We start from the raw sequence: 21,578 nt of genomic DNA on the forward strand, positions 1-21,578 counted from the left end.
AGGATGTGATGCAATGCGAATAGACTGAGTGGGGGAACCCAGCAAGTCCTGTCTGTTCAGATTCCTCTCGGGGCCGGGCGTGGTGGCTCACGCCTGTAATCCCAACACTTTGGGAGGCCATGGCGGGTGGATCACCTGAGGTCAGAAGTTTGAGACCAACCTGGCCAACATGGTGAAACCCCTGTCTCTACTAAAAAAAAAAAAAAAAAAAAAAAAAAATACAAAAAAAAAACTAGCCAGGCCTGTAATCTCAGCTACTCAGGAGGCTGACATAGGAGAATTGCTTGAACCCGGGAGGCGGAGGTTGCAGTGAGCTGAGATCGTGCCACTGCACTCCAGCCTGGGAGACAGAGCGAGACTGCATCTCAAAAACAAAAAAAAGAGAGAGAGAGAGATTCCTCTCAGCCTCTCTGTATAGGTTGGCTTCCCCTAAACCCTGGGTATGAGCAGGGCCCCTCTGGAAGGAAGGTCTTCAAGGGAGAAGACCCCCTACATTTTTGTGGCTTGCTTTGCAGGAGAGGAGTTCTAGTTTTAACGACCGACCTTGGGGAAGAGGAATTCTGGTTTCTATGACTCAGACTCACTCTGCAGGAGAAAGAGGGGCAGAAGACAGGCAGATAGGAGAAGGTCAGAAAGACTGCTTTCAAGACCTTCTGATCTCCTTTAATTCAAAGTACTCTGCATGCCAAAGCATCATACTTTGGAGTGTCATGTTCTGAGCCCCAGAGTGTGCTGTGTGTGGGGTGGGTGTGTGCATGACTGTTTATGTTGTTTATGCATATGTTGTGTTTGAGATCTGAGGATAAGGCTTGGAGCAAAGAGATTAAGTGGTGGGTGGTTATATGGGGAAGTTAGAGGTCTGCTCAGAGAAGACCGGGTGCTGTGCAGTCCCTGGGGAAATCTTATTCATGATTGTTTTAATAAGCAATAAAGGGCATTATTTCATGAACTTGTAGTAAAGTTAACTTCCAAGAAGTTGTCTCCATCTAACACTTTAATTCCTCGTCCCCTTGGGGAGTACATAGCAGTGAGCCATGGAGCAGGCATGGAGCATCTTCCCAGGGTGTCATCTTTCTCCAAGATCAGAGAAATGCCCATTACTTAATATTTAAAACACCATGGATAAATCACAGAGAGCAAAATATGCATAGTTTTGAAGTACTAAATTGGAAAGCTCCAAGAAGAAGTGTGCCAGTGGCTGGTTGCTTCAGCTCCTGCCTCTAGGCACCCTGGGGATATAGAAGCCCTGCCTTGATATAAGGGGCTCATAGTGGATGCCTTCTGGAATCCTTGAAGTTCAGGAAATGAGTGTCAGAGAAGAACACAGAGCAGGGCCACTGCTTGATCTTATTGGGGTTGTAAACTGTCTCTGCAGAGCAACTGGAAGTGGGAGAGCATAGAGGCCTGCGAGGAACATGTGAAATAATACAGGTGAGGGGTGAGCAGAGCCTTAGAGCAGGACAGGGAAAAGGGAAAAGAGAAAAGGGAACTGGAAATATATGCGGGAAAACTGCTCTTGGACTCTGGACTTGGGAGTGGAAAAATGTGGGACATGGGGAGGAAAGAATCCAGTCTGACTGGAGATTTAACCCTGGGTGCTCACTTGAGTGGTCTCAGAATCACAGGAAGAGAAGCAAGTGTCCATTCTTCAGGTGGGGGTAACAAAAGGGTGGAAGGCCCCAGTTGTTGTAAGCCACCAATCCTTTATTCAACTAGGACAACTACATTGTTCAAATAGAAGGGGGAATACTATCCAATTCATTCTGTGGGGCCGGTATTTTTCTGATTCAAAAACTAGAGAAAGAGCTAATATGTAAATAAAACTGTAGAATAATATTCTTTACAAATATAGATGCAAAAATCCTCAGCAAAACACTAATAAGCTGAATGTGAATAAGATTATATACCATAAGCAAGTAGGATTTATCCAGAATGCAAATTTGGCTTAATATACGAAAAGCAGGGTGATGTCACCAAAATGGCAGAGTAGAAGCAATCTGGCTTCATTCGCCTCCACAGAAAACCAAAAAAAAAAAAAAAAAAAAAAAAAAAATCCAGCGCCAAGACTGCAACCAGCGATATCCCAAAACTCAAATATGAGACTGAGACAATCCCTGGGGCCTCAGAAAGATTAAAAATTCTGAGCAGATGGTAGAAGAAATGGACTTCTGTATCCACAACACCTCTCCCTCAATCTGCCAGGCACCGCGTATGGAAAATTCCTCCTGTACTCACAGTTTTTACACTGGAAAAAGTGAGTTCAAAATGAACAGCCAGCTTTTGGGCCATCTTGGGTTCCCTTTCAGGAAAGCCATTCTTGACACAACTCATGGGAAGCATCACAAGTGCCTGCAGGGAGCAAAACCACTGGGGACAGCCAGAAACAAAGGCAGGAGGCAAAACCAGCAACCCCACCTGAAAAACTCTGCTCTTTATCTCAGCCAAAGGAAAAGTCAAATCACAGTGGCTGTTCAGCAGCACCACATTCTAGGAGACAGGCTTCATGGGTCTTCTGGGCATGAACCTGCTTTCCCACCTAGCTGTGGCATCTCCTTTGGGATCATCCTTCCCAAACAACTGGGTACCTCTGGGACACCATTCCCCCCATTTGGGATAGGTAGCGCTCTGAATATTTGCAAGAGCTGAGTCAATTCTGGGTGTAAGGCACCATCTAGTGCCAAAAAGGAGGAAGAGATAGAAGATTAAGGGACCTCAGGAGGCAATCGCAGAGAACATCTAAGCAAACATATCCTATACCCTAGAAAGACAAAAACAAGCCAGACCTCAAAGAGTGGAATAAATAACTAATCCTTCAACGCAGTCATAGGCATAGTCCACAAGAAACAACAGCAAACAGGAAACTATGACCTCCCCAAATGGACAAAGCAAGGAGCCAGTAACTAATCCTAACAAGATAGTAATGTGTGAGGTCTCAGATTGAGAATTCAAAATACAGTTCTAAGGAAACTCAGTGAACTTCAAGATAACACAGAAAAGTAGTTCAGGAATTTATCAGATAAATTTAACAGATAATTTAAGAGATTGAAATACTAGATTTAAAAAAACAGAAATCCTAGAACTGAGAAACACATTTGCTGACCTGAAAAATTCATTAAAGGCTCAACAGCAGAGTTGATCAAGCAGAAGAAAGAATCAGTGAGCTCAAAGACAGATTATTTGAAAATACAGTGTAAGGAGAAGAAAAAGAAAAAGAAATTTAAAAAGAACTAAGAAAGCCTACAAAATATAGAAAATAAGCTCAAAAGAGCAAATTTAAGAGTAATTAGCACGGAAAAGGGAGTTGAGGAAGAAAGGGATAGAAAACTTATTCAAAGAAATAATTTTAAAAACTCTCCAAACCTAGAGAAAGATATAAATATCCAGGTATATAGGAGGTCAGAGATTACCAAATTGATTTAATCCAAATAAGACCACCCCCAAGGCATATAACAACCAAACTCTCAAAGGTCAGGGACAAAGAGAGGATTCTAAAAGCATCAAGAGAAAAGAATCAGATAGTGCCACAATAAACATACGTGTGCACGTGTCTTTATAGTAGCATGATTTGTAATCCTTTGGGTATATACCTGGTAATGGGATGGCTGGGTCAAATGGTATTACTAGTTCTAGATCCTTGAGGAATCACCACACTGTCTTCCACAATGGTTGAACTAGTTTACAGTGCCACCAACAGCATAAAAGTGTTCCTATTTCTCCACATCCTCTCCAGCACCTGTTGTTTCCTGACTTTTTAATGATCACCATTCTAACTGGTGTGAGATGGTATCTCATCGTGGTTTTGATTTGCATTTCTCTGATGGCCAGTGATGATGAGCATTTTTTCATGAGTCTGTTGGCTGCATAAATGTCTTCTTTTAAGAAGTGTCTGTTCATGACCTTCGCCCACTTTTTGATGGGGTTGTTTGATTTTTTTCTTGTAAATTTGTTTAAGTTATTTGTAGATTCTGGATATTAGCCCTTTGTCAGATAGGTTGATTGCAAAAATTTTCTCCCATTCTGTAGGTTGCCTGTTCACTTTGATGGTAGTTTCTTTTGCTGTGCAGAAGCTCTTTAGTTTAATTAGATCCCATTTGTCAATTTTGGCTTTTGTTGCCATTGCTTTTGGTGTTTGAGACATGAAGTCCTTGCCCATGCCTATGTCCTGAATGGTATTGCCTAGGTTTTCTTCTAGGATTTTTATGGTTTTAGGCATAACATTTAAGTCTTTAACCCATCTTGAATTAATTGTTGTATAACGTGTAAGGAAGGGATCCAGTTTCAGCTTTCTACTTATGGCTAGCCAGTTTTCCCAGCACCATTTATTAAATAAGGAATCCTTTCCCCATTTCTTGTTTTTGTCTGGTTTGTCAAAGATCAGATGGTTGTAGATGTGTGGTATTATTTCTGAGGGCTCTGTTCTGTTCCATTGGTCTATATCTCTGTTTTGGTACCAGTACCATGCTGTTTTGGTTACTGTAGCCTTGTAGTGTAGTTTGAAGTCAGGTAGCGTGATGCCTCCAGCTTTGTTCTTTTGGCTTAGGATTGTCTTGGCAATGCAGGCTCGTTTTTGGTTCCATATGAACTTTAAAGTAGTTTTTTCCAATTCTGTGAAGAAAGTCATTGGCAGCTTGATGGGGATGGCATTGAATCTATAAACTACCTTGGGCAGTATGTCCATTTTCATGATATTGATTCTTCCTATCCATGAGCATGGAATGTTCTTCCATTTGTTTGTGTCCTCTTTTACTTCGTTGAGCAGTGGTTTGTAGTTCTCCTTGAAGAGGTCCTTCACATCCCTTGTAAGTTGGATTCCTAGGTATTTTATTCTCTTCATAGTAATTGTGAATGGGAGTTCACTCATGACTTGGAACCAACCCAAATGTCCATCAATGATAGACTGGATTAAGAAAATGTGGCACATATACACCATGGAATACCATGCAGCCATAAAAAATGATGAGTTCATGTCCTTTGCAGGGACATGGATGAAGCTGGAGACCATCATTCTCAGCAAACTATCGCAAGGACAGAAAACCAAACACGCATGTTCTCACTTATAGGTGGGAACTGAACAATGAGAACACTTGGACACAGGAAGGGGAACATCACATCTTGGGGCCTGTACGTGGGGTGGGGGGAGGGGATGGACAGCATTAGGAGATATACTCAATGTAAGTGATGAGTTAATGGGTGCAGCACACCAACATGGCACATGGATACATATGTAACAAACCTGCACGTTGTGCACATGTACCCTAGACTTGAAGTATAATAAAAAATAATTATAATAAAAGAGAAAAGAATCAAATAACAAAGGAGAGGAGCTCTGTTTTGTCTGGCAACAGACTTTTCAGCAGAAACCATACAGGTCAGAAAGGAGTTGTATGGTATATTTAATGCACTGAAGGAAAAAAAAAACCTGTCCACTGAAAATATTGTGCCTAGCAAAGCTTTCCTTTTTACGTGAAAAAGAAATAAAGTATTTTTCAAATAAACAAAAGCTGAGGGAATTCATTACCACTAGACCAATCTTACAATAATTCTAAAGGGAGTTCTTCAAACTGAAAGAAAAAGACACTAATGAGCAAGAAGAAAATATTTGAAGGTATAAAATTCACAGGGAAAAGTAAATACACGACAAATTCATAATCTAATACTGTAGTTGTGGTGTATAATCTACTCATATCTCTAGTACAAAGACTAAAAGACAAATTTATCAAAAATAACTACAACTATGGCAACTTGTTAGGAAGCAATATAAAAAGATGTAAACTGAAACAAGAAAAAGTCAAAATGTGGGGAGACACAGTTAACATGTAGAGTTTTTAGTTTTCCCTTTGTTTCTTTTCTTCTCTTTTTGAACAAAGCTAAGTTATCCTCTGTTTAAAGTAATTTGTTTTATTTATAAGATTTTTTTTGTAAGCCCCATGGTAACCACAAACCATAAACCTATAATAGATACACTAAAAATAAAAAGGAGTAAGTTAAAACATACTACCAGGAAAAAAAAATCACTTAACCACAAAGAAAGACAGGAGTTATTATACAAAACAACCAAAAAGCAAGCAACAAAATGGCAATAGCAAGTCCTTACCTATCAATAATAACAATGAATGCAAATAGACTAAAATCTTCAATTAAAAGACATAGAACTGCTGAATGAATAAAAAAATAAGACCCAACTATATGCTGCCTACAAAAAACTCACTTCACCTATAAAGACACATGTAGACTGAAAGTAAAGGGATGGAAAAGATATTTTTTGCAACAGGAAACCAAGAAAGACCAGATATAGCTACACTTACATCAGATGAAATAGACTTCAAGTCAATGGCTATAAAAACAGACAGTCACTATGAAATGATAATTGTATCAATTTACAAAGAGGATATAACAATCATAAATATAAATGTACCCAATGCCAAAGCACTTCAATATATAAAGTAAACATTAATAAATCTAAAGGGAGAGATAGACTTCAATATAATAACAGTAGAGGACTTCAACACCCCATTCTCAATAATAGACAGATAATCCAAACAGAAAATCAACAAAGAAACATCAGAGTTAAACTACACTCTAGACCAAATAGACCTAGCTGACATTTACACAACATTTCATCTGACTGCTGCAGAATAGACATTCTTCTCATCAACACATGGCACATTTTCCAGGACAGACCATATGTCAGACCACAAAACAAGTCTGAACAAATTCACAAAAGTAGAAATCATATCAAGTATCTTTTCTGACTATAATGAAACAAACTAAAAATCAAGAACTAAAGAAACTTGGAAACTATACGAATACATGAAAATTAAACAACATGGTCCTGAATGATTAATAGGTCAATGAAGAAATAAAGAAGAAAAATTAAAAATTTTTGAAACAAATGAAAATGGAAACACAACATCTCAAAGTCTATGGGATATAGCAAGAGCAGTACTAACAGGGAAGTTTATAGCAATAAAAAAGAAATAAAAACTAGGATGATTTCAAATAAACAACCTAATGATGCACTTCAAGAAATTAGAAAAGTGAGAACAAACCAAACTCAAAATTAATAGAAGGAAAGAAATAATAAAGATCCAAGCAGAAATAAATTAAATTGAGACTAAAAGAATACCAAAAGTTGGGTTTTTGAGAAGATAAACAAAATGTTTTTGAAAAGAAAAACATTTAGCTAGGCTAAAAAAAAGAAGACACAAAATCAGAAATGAAAAGGGAGACTAACTGATACTATAGAAATACAAAGGATCATTGGAGACTAACATGAACAACTAGAAGTTAAAAAATTGGAAAACCTGGAAGAAATGAATAAATTCCTGGATGCATACAACCTACCAAGATTAAACCTGAACAGACCAATAATGAGTAACAAGATCAAAGTAGTAATAAAATGTCTCTTATCAAAGAAAGCTCAGGAACTGATGGCTCCACTGCTGAAATCTATCAAATGTTTGAAGAAGAGCTAATACCAATTCTACTCAAACCATTCCAAAAAATTGAAGATGGAATACTTCCAAACTCATTCTACAAGGCTAACATTATCCTGATCCCAAAACTGGACAAGGATGCAACAAAAAAGAAAACAACAGACCAAAACGTCTGATGAACACAGATGCAAAATCCTCAGCAAATATTAGCAAACTGAGTTCAACAACTCATTAAAAAGATTATTTATCATGCTCAAGGGGATTCATCCCAGTGACGCAAGTATGGTTCAACGTATGCAAATCAATAAATGTGATACATCACCTCAATAGAATAAAGGACACACACCATACAATTATTTCAATAGATGCTGAAAAAGCAATTGAAAAAATTCAACATCCCTTTATGACAAAAACTCTCAACAAACTGAATATAGAAAGAACATGCCTCAAAATAATAATGGCTGCATATGACAAACCCACAGCTAACATCATATGGAACAGGGAAAAATTGAAAGCCTTCCCTCTAAGATCTGGAACAAGACAACGATGCACGCTTTTACTACTTTTACTCAACATAGTATTGGAAGTCCTAGGCTGAGAGAGAAAGAAATAAAGGGCATTCAAATTAGAAAGGAAGAAGTCAACTTATTCTCGTTCACAGGTGAATGATTCCACCAAAAAACTGTTAGAACTGATAAACCAAGTAAAGTTACAAGATAAAAAATTGACATACAAAAATTAGTAGCATTTATGTATGCCAACAGTGAAAAATCTGAAAAAATGTCATGAAAGTAATTCCACTTACAATAGCTACAAAAAATATTAAATACCTAGAAATAAATTTAACGAAGAAGTGAAAGATCTTTACAAGGAAAACTAAAAGACACTGATGAAAGAAATTCATTATTGAGGATGAAAAACATGAAAAGATATCCCATGCTCATGGATTGAAAGAATTAACTGTTAAAATGTCAATACTACCCAAAGTGATCTACAAACTCAATGCAATCACTACCAAAATACCAATGACATTCTTCACAGAAATAGAAAAAAATTACTAAAATTTGTATAGAACCACAAAAGACTCCAAACAACCAAAGCAATCCTAAGAAAAAGAACAAAGCTGGAGGCATCACCTACCTGACTTCCAAATATACTACAAAGCCATAGTAATCTAAACAGCATGGTACTGGCATGAAAACAGACACACACGACTGACAGAGCAGAATAGAGATCCCAGATATAAATCCATGCATTTATAGTCAACTCGTTTTTGACAAACGCATCAAGAACATACATAGAGGAAAGGATAGTCTTTTCAATAAACAGTGTTAGGAAAACTAGATATGCAGAGTAATGAATCTAGACCCCTACCTCTCACCACATACAAAAATCAGACCAAAATGGATTAAAGATTTAAATCTGAAACTTGAAACCATGAAATTACAAGAGGAAAACATTGGGAAAATGCTTTAGGACAATTTGGGCAAAGGTTTTTTGGGTAAGACCTTAAAAACACAGGCAACAAAAGCAAAAATAAATAAATGGGATTCCATCAGGCTAAAAAGTTTATATACAGCAAAAGGAGCAATCAATAAAGTGAAGAGACAACCTACAGAGTAGGAGAAGATATTTATAAACTGTCCATCCAACAAGGGGTTACAAGGGGTTAATAACCAGAATACATAAGGAACTCAAACAACTCAACAGAAAAATAAAATCTGATTTTAAAATGGGCAGAAGATGTAGGTAGAGATTTCTCAAAAGAAGACATACAAATGGCCAACAGGTATATGAAAAAGAAATGGTCAGCATCGCTAATCGTCAGGGAAATGCAAATCAAAACCACAGTGAAATATCATCTCATCCCAGTTAAAATGATTTTTATCAAAAAGATAAATAACAGATGCTGGTGAGGATTCAGAGAAAAGTGAATGTTTGTACACTATTGCTGGGACTGTAAATTAGTACAGCCACTATGGAAAACAGTATAGAGGTTCCTCTAAAAACTAAAAACAGAACTACCATGTAATGCACATAATCCCTCTGCTGGGTATTTATCCAAAAGAAAGGAAATGGATGTATCAAAGAGATACCTGCACTTTTGTGTTTATTGAAGTACTATTCACAATAGTCAAGATATGAAATCAACCTAAATAGCTATCAATGGATGAACAGATAAGGAAAATGTCTTACATATACACAATAGAATATTATTCAGCCACAAAAAGAATGAAATCCTGTCATTTTCAGCAACATGGATGGAATTGGAGGCCAGTAATGTTAAGTGAAGTTAGGTTAGCCAGGTGCAAAGATGAATACTGCTTGTTCCAACTCACATGCAGTGAGATCAAATAAGTGGTTCTCATGGAAGTAAAGTGTTGATTGGTGGTTACCAGTGGCTGGGAAGGATAAGTGGGGTGGAGAGAAAAAACAGAGGATCAGTTAATGGGTATGAAAATGGAGTTCAATAGAAGGAATAAGATCTAGTGTTCTATAGCACAGTGGGGCAACTATAGTTAACAATAATTTGTTATATAGTTCAAAATTGCTGAAGAAAAGAAATTAGAATGTTCCTAACATAAAGAAGGGGTGAAATTTTGGAGTGATGAATGTCCCCATTGGATACCACATATATCCCCAAAATATGTACAACTATTATGTATCACTAAAATGTGTGTGTGTGTGTGTGTGTGTGTGTGTGTGTGTGTGTGTGTGTGTGTGTCCAAGAGAAACCTAAGTATAGATCACCACTAATTTTAATGTGGCATCCTGAATGAGATCCAAGGACATTAGGTAAAAACTAAGGAAATCTGAATAAAGTATGAATTGGTTAACAATAATGTATCTTAGTGGTCCATTAAGTGTAAGAAATGTATCATACTATTCTAAAATATTAGTAATGGGAGAAAGTGGGTAGAGGGCTTCATGGAAACTCTCTATACTACCTTGGAAATTTTTTCCTATAAGCCTAAAACTGTTCCAACAATAAAATTCATTAAAATTTTTAAAATGAAAAAATAAATTAACATGGACAGATAACATTGTAAAAGAAAATAAATCAATGGGATATATCAATTAGTAGAATAAAGGGCACAAACTGCATTAACATCTCAATAAATGCACAAAAAGCATTTGTCAAAATCTACCACACTTTCATAACAAAAAAAATCAATAAACAAGGAATTGATGGAAATTTTCTCAATCTGACAAAGGTCATCTACAAAAACCTCAGTTAACATAATATGTAGTGGTGAAAGACTGAATGCTTTCCCTTGAGATCAGAAGCAAGCCTAGATATCTACCCTCGCTACTTCTGCTCAACACTGTACTGGAGGTTCTAGGCAGGGCAATTAGGCAAGAAAAAAGAAATTAAAAGCATCCAAATGGAAGTGGAAAAAAGTTAAACTATCTCTATTTGTAGATTAGATAATTTTTATATAGAAAACCCTAAGGAATCTATCAAAAATCGTTGACTCTAACAAGCGAGTTCAGCAAAGTTGAAGGAATACAAGATCAATACACAACTATCAAGTGTATTTCTATATATTAGCAATGAACAATTTGAAATGAAATTAGAAAACAATTCTGTTTGCAGTAGCATCAAACAGAATAAAATACTTAAGAATAAAGTTAACAAAAGCAGTGCAAAATCTATACTCTGAAACCTATGAAACATTTTGAAATAAATTGAGAAAAATCTAAATAAAGGGAAAGTTTATGGATCAGAAGACTTAATATTATTAAGATGGCAATATACCGCAAGTTGATTTACAGATTCAATGGAATCCTTATCACAATTCAGCTGCCATTTTTGGCAGAAATTGACAAGCTTATTCTAAAATTCATAAGGAACTCAAAAGATCCAGAATACCCAAAACAATCAATACCAAAGTTGAAAGACTCATACCACAAAGCTACAGAAATCAAAATAGTGTGGTTATTGGCACAAGAATAAAGATAGATCAATGGAATAGAATTGACAGTCAAAAGATAAACCATTACCCTTATGTTCAATGAATTTTCAACAAGGATGACGAGACAATACAATGAGAGAAAGAATAGTCTTTTCAACAAATAGTGCTGGAACCATTAGGTATCCATACACAAAAGAATGAAGTTGTACCCCTATTTCACACCATACACAGAAAAATACTCAAAATATATCATAAGCTTCAATGTAAAAGCTAAAGCTATAAAACTCTTATAAGCAAACATAGGCACAAATCATCATGACCCTGGATTAGGCAGTAGTTTTTAGATATGACCCTAAAGCATAGTGAAAAAAGAAAAAGTAGATAAATTGTACTTGATTGAAATTAAGAACATTTGTGCCTCAAACGACATCATCAAGAAAGTGAAAATACGACCCACAGAATAGGATAAAATTTGTGCAGATCATATACTGATAGGTAACTTAAATACAGAATATATAAACAAATCTTACAACTCAACAATAAGTAGACAAGCCACCCAATCTATAAAAGGGCAAAGGATATGAATAGGCATTTCTCCAAAGAATATACACAAATGGCCAATAAGCACATGAAAAGATGCTCAACATCATTAGTCATTAAAGCAATGCAAATCAAAACCACTGTGAGATACTACTTCATCCCTAGTAGGATGGCCATAAGCAGAAAGGTAGACAGCAACAACTGTTGGTGAGGATGTGGAAAACTGAAACTCTCATACACTGTTGGCCAGAATACAAAACGGTGCAGCCACTGTGGAAAACAGTTTAGCATTTCTTCAAAAAGTTAAGCATAGAGTTACCACATGACCCAACAACTCACTCCTCAGTATATGCCCAGGAGAAATGGAAACTTCCCTTCCATTCAGGAGCCCCAGTCCACAGGACAAGTTCAACTGGAGGGAGAGGAGAGCTGGAAGAACAAGAATGGGACAGTTATTCCTGTGTGGGTCTCAGGGTGCCAGGAAAAGGATTTTTCATGAGTTTTGGACTTTAATACCCTGAAGGGCCTCTTAGGGTTTCTTTGTGCTGTGTCTGTGTGTGTGTGTGTGTGTGTGTGTGTGTGTGTGTGTCTGCTTCCTTGTGCATGTGAGTAGCTAACTATGTACAAAACAAGCTGTGGCATGTGATGATACAGCCCTCATATTAAAGTATCATCTCATAGCTCAGTAACTTAGGAGGCAAAGTCTAAAACAAATATTCAGCAGGCATTTTATCCCAATTACAAAATAAAAAATTATTAAAAACAACTGAGTCCCCTGTCTTCCCATAGTCCTGCAGCCTTAGCTACTTCAAGGAGGAGTAAGCTAAGAGGGGCAAGCTCTGGCAGTTTGGGGTGGGAGGACCTGTCTTGGGGGAGAAATGACAGTCATTTGCTTATGGCCCTTGACATGGTTTGACTGTGTCCCCACTGAAATCTCAACTTGAATTATATTTCCCACAATTCTCGCGTGTTGTGGGAGGGATCCATGGGGAGGTAGTTGAATCATGGGGGCTCATCTTTTCCATGCTATTCTCATAATAGTGAATAAATCTCACGAGATCTGATGGGTTTATCAGGGGTTTCCACTTTTGCTTCTTCCTCATTTTCTCTTGCCACTACCGTGTGAGAAGTGCTTTTTGCCTTCCACCGTGATTCTGAGGCCTCCCCAACCATGTGAAACTGTAAGTCCAATTAAACCTCTTTTTCTTCCCGGTCTCTGGTATGTCTTTATCAGCAGCATGAAAAAAGACTAATACAGGCCGGGCGCGGTGGCTCAAGCCTGTAATCCCAGCACTTTGGGAGGCCGAGACGGGCGGATCACGAGGTCAGGAGATCGAGACCATCCTGGCTAACACGGTGAAACCTCGTCTCTACTAAAAAATACAAAAAACTAGCCGGGCGAGGTGGCGGGCGCCTGTAGTCCCAGCTACTCGGGAGGCTGAGGCAGGAGAATGGCGTAAACCCGGGAGGCGGAGCTTGCAGTGAGCTGAGATCCAGCCACTGCACTCCAGCCCGGGCGACAGAGCGAGACTCTGCCTCAAAAAAAAAAAAAAAAAAAAAAAAAAAGACTAATACAGTAAATTGGTGCCAGTGGAGTACAGCGTTGCTGAAGACATATTCAAAAATGTGGAAGCAACTTTGGAACTGGATAATAGGCAGAGGTTGGAACAGTTTGAAGGGCTCAGAAGAAGACAGGAAAATATGGGAAAGTTTGGAACTTCCTAGAGATTTGTCAAATGGTTTTTCCCAAAATGCTGATAGTGATATGGACAATAAAGTTCAGGCTGAGGTGGTCTCAGATGGAGATGAAAAAGTTGTTGGGAACTGAAGCAAAGGTGACTCTTATTATGTTTTAACAAAGAGACTGGCTGCATTTTGCCCCTGCCCTAGAGATTTGTGGAACTATGAACTTGACAGAGATAATTTAGGGTATCTGACAGAAGAAATTTCTAAGCAGCAAAGTGTTCAAGAGGTAACATTGGTGCTGTTAAAGGCATTCAGTCTTATAAGGAAAGCAGAGCAAAAAAGTTTGGAATATTTGCAGCCTGACTATGAGATAGAAAAGAAAATTCCATTTTCTGGTGAGAAATTCAAGCCAGCTGCAGAAATTTGCATAAGTAGTAAGGAACCTAATGTTAATCCCCCAAGACCATGGGGCAAATGTCTCCAGGCCATGTCAGAGAACTTCCCAGTAGCCCTTCCCATCACAGGCCTGGAGGCCCAGGAGGAAAAACTGGTTTCATCAGCCAGGCCCAGAGTCCCCGGGCTGTGTGTAGCCTTGGGACTTGGTGCCCTGTGTCCCAGTGGCTCCAGCCGTGGCTGAAAGGGGCCAATGTACAGCTCAGGCTGTGACTTCAGAGGGTGAGAGCCCCAAGCCTTGGAAGCTTCTATATGGTGCTGAGCCTGTGGATGCACAGAAGCCAAGAATTGAGATTTGGGAACCTCTACCTAGATTTCAGAAGATATACGGAAACACCTGGATGCCCAGGCAAAAGTTTGTTACAGGGGTGGGGCCCTCATGAAGAACCTCTGCTAGGGCACTACAGAAGGGAAATGTGGGGTCAGAGCCCCCACACAGAGTCCCTACTGGGGCACCACCTAGTGGAACTGTGAGAAGAGGGCCACCATCCTCCAGACCCCAGAATAGTAGATCCACTGACAGCTTGCACCATGCACCTGGAAAAGCCACAGACAGTCAATGCCAGCCCGTGAAAGCAGCCAGGAGGGAGTAAGTCACAGGGGTGGAGCTGCCCAAGACCGTGGGAACCCACCTCTTGCATCAGCATAACCTGGATGTGAGACATGGAGTCAAAGGAGATCATTTTGGAGCTTTGAAGTTTGACTGCCCCACTAGGTTTTGGATTTGTGTGGGCCCTGTAACCCCTTTTTTGGCCAATTTCTTCTATTTGGAAGAGCTGTATTTACCCAATACCTGTACCCCCATTGTATCTAGGAAGTAACTAGCTTGCTTTTGATTTTACAGGCTCATAGGTGGAAGGGACTTGCCTTGTCTCAGATTAGACTTTGGACTGTGGACTTTTGGATTAATGCTGAAATGAGTTAAGACTTTGGGGGACTGTTGGGAAGGCATTACTGGTTATAAAATGTGAGGACATGAGATTTGGAGGGGCCATGGTGGGAATGATATGGTTTGGCTGTGTCCCTATCCAAATCTCAACTTGAGCTGTATTTCCCAGAATTCCCACATGTTGTAAGAGTGACCCGGGGGAGGTAATTGAATCATGGGGGCCAGTCTTTCCTGTGCTATTCTCGTGATAGTGAATAAGTCTCACAAGATCTGATGGGTTTATCAAGTGTTTCCGCTTTTGCTTCTTTCTCATTTTCTCTTGCCTCCACCATTTAAGAAGTGCTTTTTGCCTTTCACCATGATTCTGAGGCCTCCCCAGCCATGTGGAACTGTAAGTCCAATTAAACTTCTTTGTCTTCCCAGTCTTGGGTATGTCTTTATGAGCAGTGTGAAAGCAGACTAACACAGCTCTCCATTCACATTTCTTCCTGATTGATCTACTGGCATGCCTTCAGCTTCTTACTATACTAATTATTATAATCACCACTAGTCAATGAACTCACGACTATAATCTCCACTAATATAATTGCACTTAGACAGATATCAATAATTCCTAGCCCCATTAACATGACAAAAAGTAGGTAAATGCAATCTGTCACCTGTGTGGTCTGGGAATCTGTCCTTCAGGTCTTTGTCAGCTTGGGCGAGCCCTTCTGCTCCTCTCCATGAACAAGCTCATTCATTCTCCTGTCCCCACGGTCAGCAGCGTGGAGTGGGTAGCCCCTCCCTGAGGAACACATCACTGTAGATCTGCAATGACTACTCTGGCTTTGCCACTGCACTGCTTGTGAAGCAGGCTCTGTGTGCCCTTATCAATCTCAGAGGAAGACTCTAAACATTTGCCCAATACTATGCACCAGTATCAACCCATTTTATGAGTCTGGTGAGACAGGACACTCACACAAGTTAAGTGAAGCAATTTTATTATTCATAGAAAGGCAGCAAAGGACAAAAGAAGTCTTTGATTAATGGAGAGTCCTCCAAGGCTCAGGAAAACTGCCCAAGGTAGACAGAGTCTTGCCTGCATGTGCTCCACTTGCACTGCAACCAAGAGATTCTGAAAGCAGTTTGCTCTGGGTTTTGTACCCCGGGGAGAATATGACTCACTGGGCCACAGCATTGTAGGATATCCAGCTCTAGGAGGGACAGGAACAGAACCTGGGCTATTCCTGCCAGTTCCTCCTAATCTTTGGAATGTGTTGCATTATCACCACCCTGTACAGTTATTCTGAGAACTTCAAGTGAGGAAAGGGGGAAGAGCTGGGTCACCAAGGCCATCCAGAGACTCATCCTGCGCTGCTGGCTGCCAAGTTTTGAGAACTTAAACTGAACCTAGTATGGTACTAAGTGCCTTGCCAGCCTGACTCTCAGAAAAAGGTGCCATTCTCATCCCCATTTTACAGATGTGAAAACTTTGCAGGGTTAGCAGTGTTTAGTGACTTGACCAAAGTCCTGCAAATACTGAGTGATAAGCCAGGTGAGCACACATTTTTCTACTAACACATGGAGCCAGAACTCCTCCTCCTCACTCTCCCCTTTTTTCCTCCTTTTCTTCATCTATCTCCCTGGTCTTTTCCCCACAACCCACACCACCAAGTTTCTGTGGACAAGCAGCTTGAGATATGAGATTCCATATCACCTTCTGCAACAGCAAGGGGGATATGGCTTCAGAGACACCCTTGCATTATGGGAGGAAGGCCAAGGCCTCCAGACTTACAGCCCACTCGAGGCCCCTCCCCTGGCTCGGAGCTGTATGCCTGGAAGAAGAGGCGTTGATTTCTCCTTCACTTCTAGCAGCTCACCTGAGGAACCATCCCCATCCTCAGCATCGCGTTGCTGCAGGTGTGTGGGTGACAATAATGCTGTTCCCAGGTTTACTTTCACAGAGTATGCCAAGGAGTTTCTCCTGGACCTCATGTGATATCACAGCATCCTGGGAAGCAGAGATTATGCCGCTTGAGTGGGGAAACAGGTCACATCGGAAGGTAGGGGCAGAACCAGCATCAGATCCCAGAGTCTCTCATTCCCAGGTCAGCATCTGTAACAAAAGGGCAGGCCCAACCTGTGAGTCGGTCAGGATGTTGGTTATTTTAGTTTTTATTTCAGCACGAGTCTCACCTGCCTGCTCTTCAGAGCCATGGGGGAGGGTGGGGCCAGAGCAGTCTGGATTCAGCTCAGAGCCCTGCCTGCCCCCGCCAGAGCCCCTCACCCTGCCATTGACCCCTGTCCTACCCCCTATGACGCAGTCTGCCTTGTGCAGCCCAGGAAAAGTCCCCAGACAGGGACTGCCACTGACTCATGGTGTGTGACCTTGGGCAAGCCCTCCTTTGCCTCCACTGGCCTCAGTTTTCTCATCTGTAAAATGGTCTTTCACGGGACCAGGGCACTGAGTTTGACTCCCGGCAATCTGTGCTCGGAGCATCCCGTTCCACAGGGGCTTCAGGGCTGGACGTGGCCTGCATGGCCACTTGGCTCTGCAGCAGCTGCTTCACTTCCTCAGCCAGGATTGTAATTCCTCCTGCTGGAAACTGGATCCATACGTTTGGCCTGAATAAGTTGGTTTGTCGAAATACTATTTCCTGAGGCTGTTCACATTGGAAGCAGCAGGTGGTTCTTCCGTGTGCTTCAGAAAGCGCCCCAGAGTCCAGCTGGGACAAATCCATCCCTCCAAAGCAACATCTGCTGGAAGGCAGCACTGAATTACGTCGCATTATAACAGCATTTCACTCGGTTCCTGTGACCTTCATTTAGCCAGAGCCAGAATCTCCTGCTGAGACGCCCACTCCCGCGTCTGGGGACTTTTCCTGGCCTACACCAGGCAGACTGCATCATAGTGGGTAGGACAGGGGTCCACGACAGGGTGAGGGGCTCTGGGCCAGGCAGGAGCAGGCAGGGATGGAGAGGAGAAGGCGGGGTTGAGAGGACCACACCCATGGGACAATTCTCTTTACAGGGCTAGTCACCCAGCGTATGTGGTCCTGGAGACTCCTGTCCCCTTCACCCATTCCCTTTCTCACTCAGCAAATATTTCTTGGCCACTGATGTACCGGGGTGACGTGCCAGTTTAAGGAGACACAGAGATGGGGAAGAGCCTGCCTTTACCTCGGGGACTCACAGTCTGGAACAAGAGTCAGAAACTCTCCATCAAGAAACAATAACAGACATCAAAGAACAGGAGGAGGGAGCAGTTAACTCCTTCCAGAATTAGGGGGACAGGCGTGTGTCTTAGGGCAGCTGCCCTAAAAGCAGGGGCTGAGTCAAGGGCCCCAGTGCTGGCAGTTTATCTGGGAGGGTACCCCAGGAGCACACATGAGGAAATCGGGCGACTGAGGCAAGGCAGGGAGAAAAGTCAATGCAGCGTGTATTAGGAATGGGTTACAGCGACAGCAGCTGCGGAGCTCAGTCCTGCTGGGGAGACTGCTGGAGTGCCCCAGAGCCACCTTCCTGTGTGAGCACTAACCACCACCTCTTGAGACATTAACCCCTCCCGCCCCTGCACCTGCCCTTGCACTTCCGGGAACAGTGTGTGGAAGGGAGGGGAGAAAACGGAAACGGTCCCAGGGACCAGGGAGATTACATGGGGGAACGTTGAGCATGCTGGATGCAGAGAAGCCTTGGCTGGTAGAGTTGGGTGAGCTAACGCAGTAGGAGAGAGCTGAGCACACATTTTTTTTTTACCAGTACATGGAGCCAGAACTCCAGAGATGCGGATGTGGATGGAACCCTGCAGAGGCAGAGGGAATGGATCCAGGTGGGAAGGTGCCTTCCACTGGGGGAGGGTGGATTTTGCCACAAAATGGCTGAGAACAGGTAAATGTGCCCTTCCATAGAAGGAAGAGAAGAAGGCCATGTGTTTCATGGCCTCTACTTCCCAAACAGGGAGAAAGTCAGACCATTTGCTGGGAGCAAATGGTGACTGGTGACTGGACACGGGCTGTGAAGAGGGCCCAGGCCTGAAGTAGCATTTGAAGTGTAGAGCAGTGGGAGTGGGTATGGACCACAGGAAGGTCAGGGGAGGGATGGACGGTGCTGGTGCCAGACTCGGCATACAGCTTAGCAGCATTGTTGTCATTACAGGCAGCCCCTCCATGTCTCAGGACCAGAGTAGTAAAAGTCAATGGTCACTTTGGTCCTTTGCTGAGCTTGGCAGGATATGGGTGGCACAAAGAGGACACTAGCCAGTGTGCATGCCATGGTCCTGGGGCAGAACCTTGCCAGCTCCCCATCTCCTCCCCTCCTACTTTTAGTCCTGGTTAAAGTAAGGAGTAGGAGGCATGGAAAAGATCCCACTGGGTGTTAGAGGACTGACTTTTGAAATAGCCCTGCTAGTTCACTTGCTGAATAACCTTGGGCAAGTCACTTTCCCTCTCTGGACCTGTTTCCATACCCATTCATTGAAATAATGATAAGACCTGCCCAGCCAGTTGCACATTGATTCCCGTGAAAGTTGCATAAATAACTAAGGTCTTTGTGGATGGAGAAGTCCTTTGGAGGCTGGTTTGAGCAGTGCAGAGGTGAGCAGCTATTTGTCACAAATTCTTCTCCTCCTCAGTTTTCCCATCTGTAAAATGTGTGGGATGGAAGCTGAGCTGAGCGTGGACCACAGTCACCCTGATCCTGAGGCCGAGGAAAGACCCTGGCTCTTTCCGTGCCACCAGCCTTGGGACATTTTGCCATTTTGTGAGGTTCTCTCACAGAATGTGGTTAAATGAGAAGTTCCATGATTCCTCGATACTCAAGCTCATCCTTATCTCTGCACAAGAATACAAATTCTCCGGATGGGTCCAAAAGAGTCAGAGGTGAGGAGAGAGGCTGATGACGGGAGCATAAGGGACCTGGATCTTTAAAGGACCTTGATGGGGAGAGGTACTCAGAGTTGACCAGAGGACAGGGTGAGGGTATGAGAGGAAGGGGTAGGGGAAGGGAGCCCAGAGCTCAGCAAGGAAAGAGACCCAGGGAGGGGACTCTGCCTCCAGTTCTTTTCAAACAGAGAATGCATTAAATCAAGAGAATAAACACAGCCCAAGACAGCCACATTATTCACTTTGAAATGAGCAGAAAATGACATTTCTGGTCAGGTCCCTCTTCCCACCCCAGGGTGAGAGTAGGAGGTGAGCTTAGACCAGTTTCCTTTTTCTTGAAAGGAGTTCTCAGCTCCTGCGCTCCCGCTGACTCAGGCCACCCTCACCGTGAGAATTCAGCAGGCTAGGATGATCCGGCAGTGTTTCAAGCCGGCCCGCCGCCTGCCAGCCCTGGGCCTGGAGAGGCTGTTGATGGTGAGGTTCAGTGGAGGTGAGCCCAGCTAGAGCAGACTTGGGAGAACAGCCTGGCTGAGGGTTGAGAGCAGCCTCAAGTAGCTGGTGTGGTGCAGGCATAGACTGGCTGTTGTTGCTGAGTTTGCTTGAGCACTGGCTTTGGAGTCAGTCCCAAGTTCTAGTCCAGAGACTGATTCTTTTCTAGCTCTGACATTGAGAGCTCTTCCCTGAGCCTTGGCTTTCTTGTCTGTCAAATGGGCTTGGTGATACCCACCTCTGGGGGCGCTGAGAATATTAGAAACAGTGTATTAGGGACAATGCACAACAGTCACTATTGTGATCACCAGGACCAGCCAGGGTAGGGGTGCAGGCCCTAAGACTAAAGTCAGCGCAAAGCCACTGGGCTCAGAAACTAGATGCTTAGGCCAATGGCCTGGGCCCCGCTGAGCAATGTCAGCCCTATTGTCTGAGGGATGTTGAACCCAATGCTGTCCTATTTAGAATACACTCATAGAAAGCACCTAGTTCCACCTCCTCATGGACAGTTCAGAGGACTGAGCCCCAGGAGTTTGCTCAATGCCACATAGCATGGTAGCAGCTGAGCCAGCACTGGAATCCAGCCTCATGACATCAAGCCATGTGGTCATCCAAGGACTAAAAATGATGTGCTTAAAAGTATAGGCTTTGGAGCCAGACAGACCTGAGCTCCAGTCCCAACTCACAACTTTTGCTATTCAACAAATACTCACTTGGACAGGAATTCAAGTATTCAACAAATACTTGAATTCCTGTCAAATGCCAGGCACATGTCCAGTGCAAGGGACACAGGAGGACAAGACCTCCATGGCCCTGGCCTCTCGCTGCTCACAGTCTGGTGGGAACAAATACCCAGTGAATGAACAAGCTCATCACCCACTGTGAGAAAGCAATGAGGGACAGACACAGCATGGGCCCTGAAAGAGACGGGGGCAGTGGCTGCTGGAGGGCCACTCAGGGCATTCAGGGAGGGCATCTCAGGAAGGGGACAATGATCTGGGGACTGGACACAAGGCAGGAGCCAGGTATGTGGTACTGGAGAAGGGTATCCAGGCAAGGAGCTCGGAGTGATGGGGGAAGGGAAGAGGCTAGAGCATGCAGGAGTGTGCAAGAGGGATGTGGCCAGAGAGGGCGGAGCCAGGGCAGGTGGGCCTCAGAGGTCATGGTCAGGAGTACAGTGCTCACGCGCAGAGCAGTAGGAGGCACTGGAGGGTTTGAGCAGATGAGTGATGGGTTCTGGCCTGTTTTCTCAAAGGATCACACTGGTTGCTGCTGCTTGTATGACCTTGTTGGCTGTCTGACCTGG

The sequence above is a fragment of the Rhinopithecus roxellana genome, chromosome 12 (assembly GCF_007565055.1).
Source record: "Rhinopithecus roxellana isolate Shanxi Qingling chromosome 12, ASM756505v1, whole genome shotgun sequence".
Classification (NCBI taxonomy): domain Eukaryota; kingdom Metazoa; phylum Chordata; class Mammalia; order Primates; family Cercopithecidae; genus Rhinopithecus; species Rhinopithecus roxellana.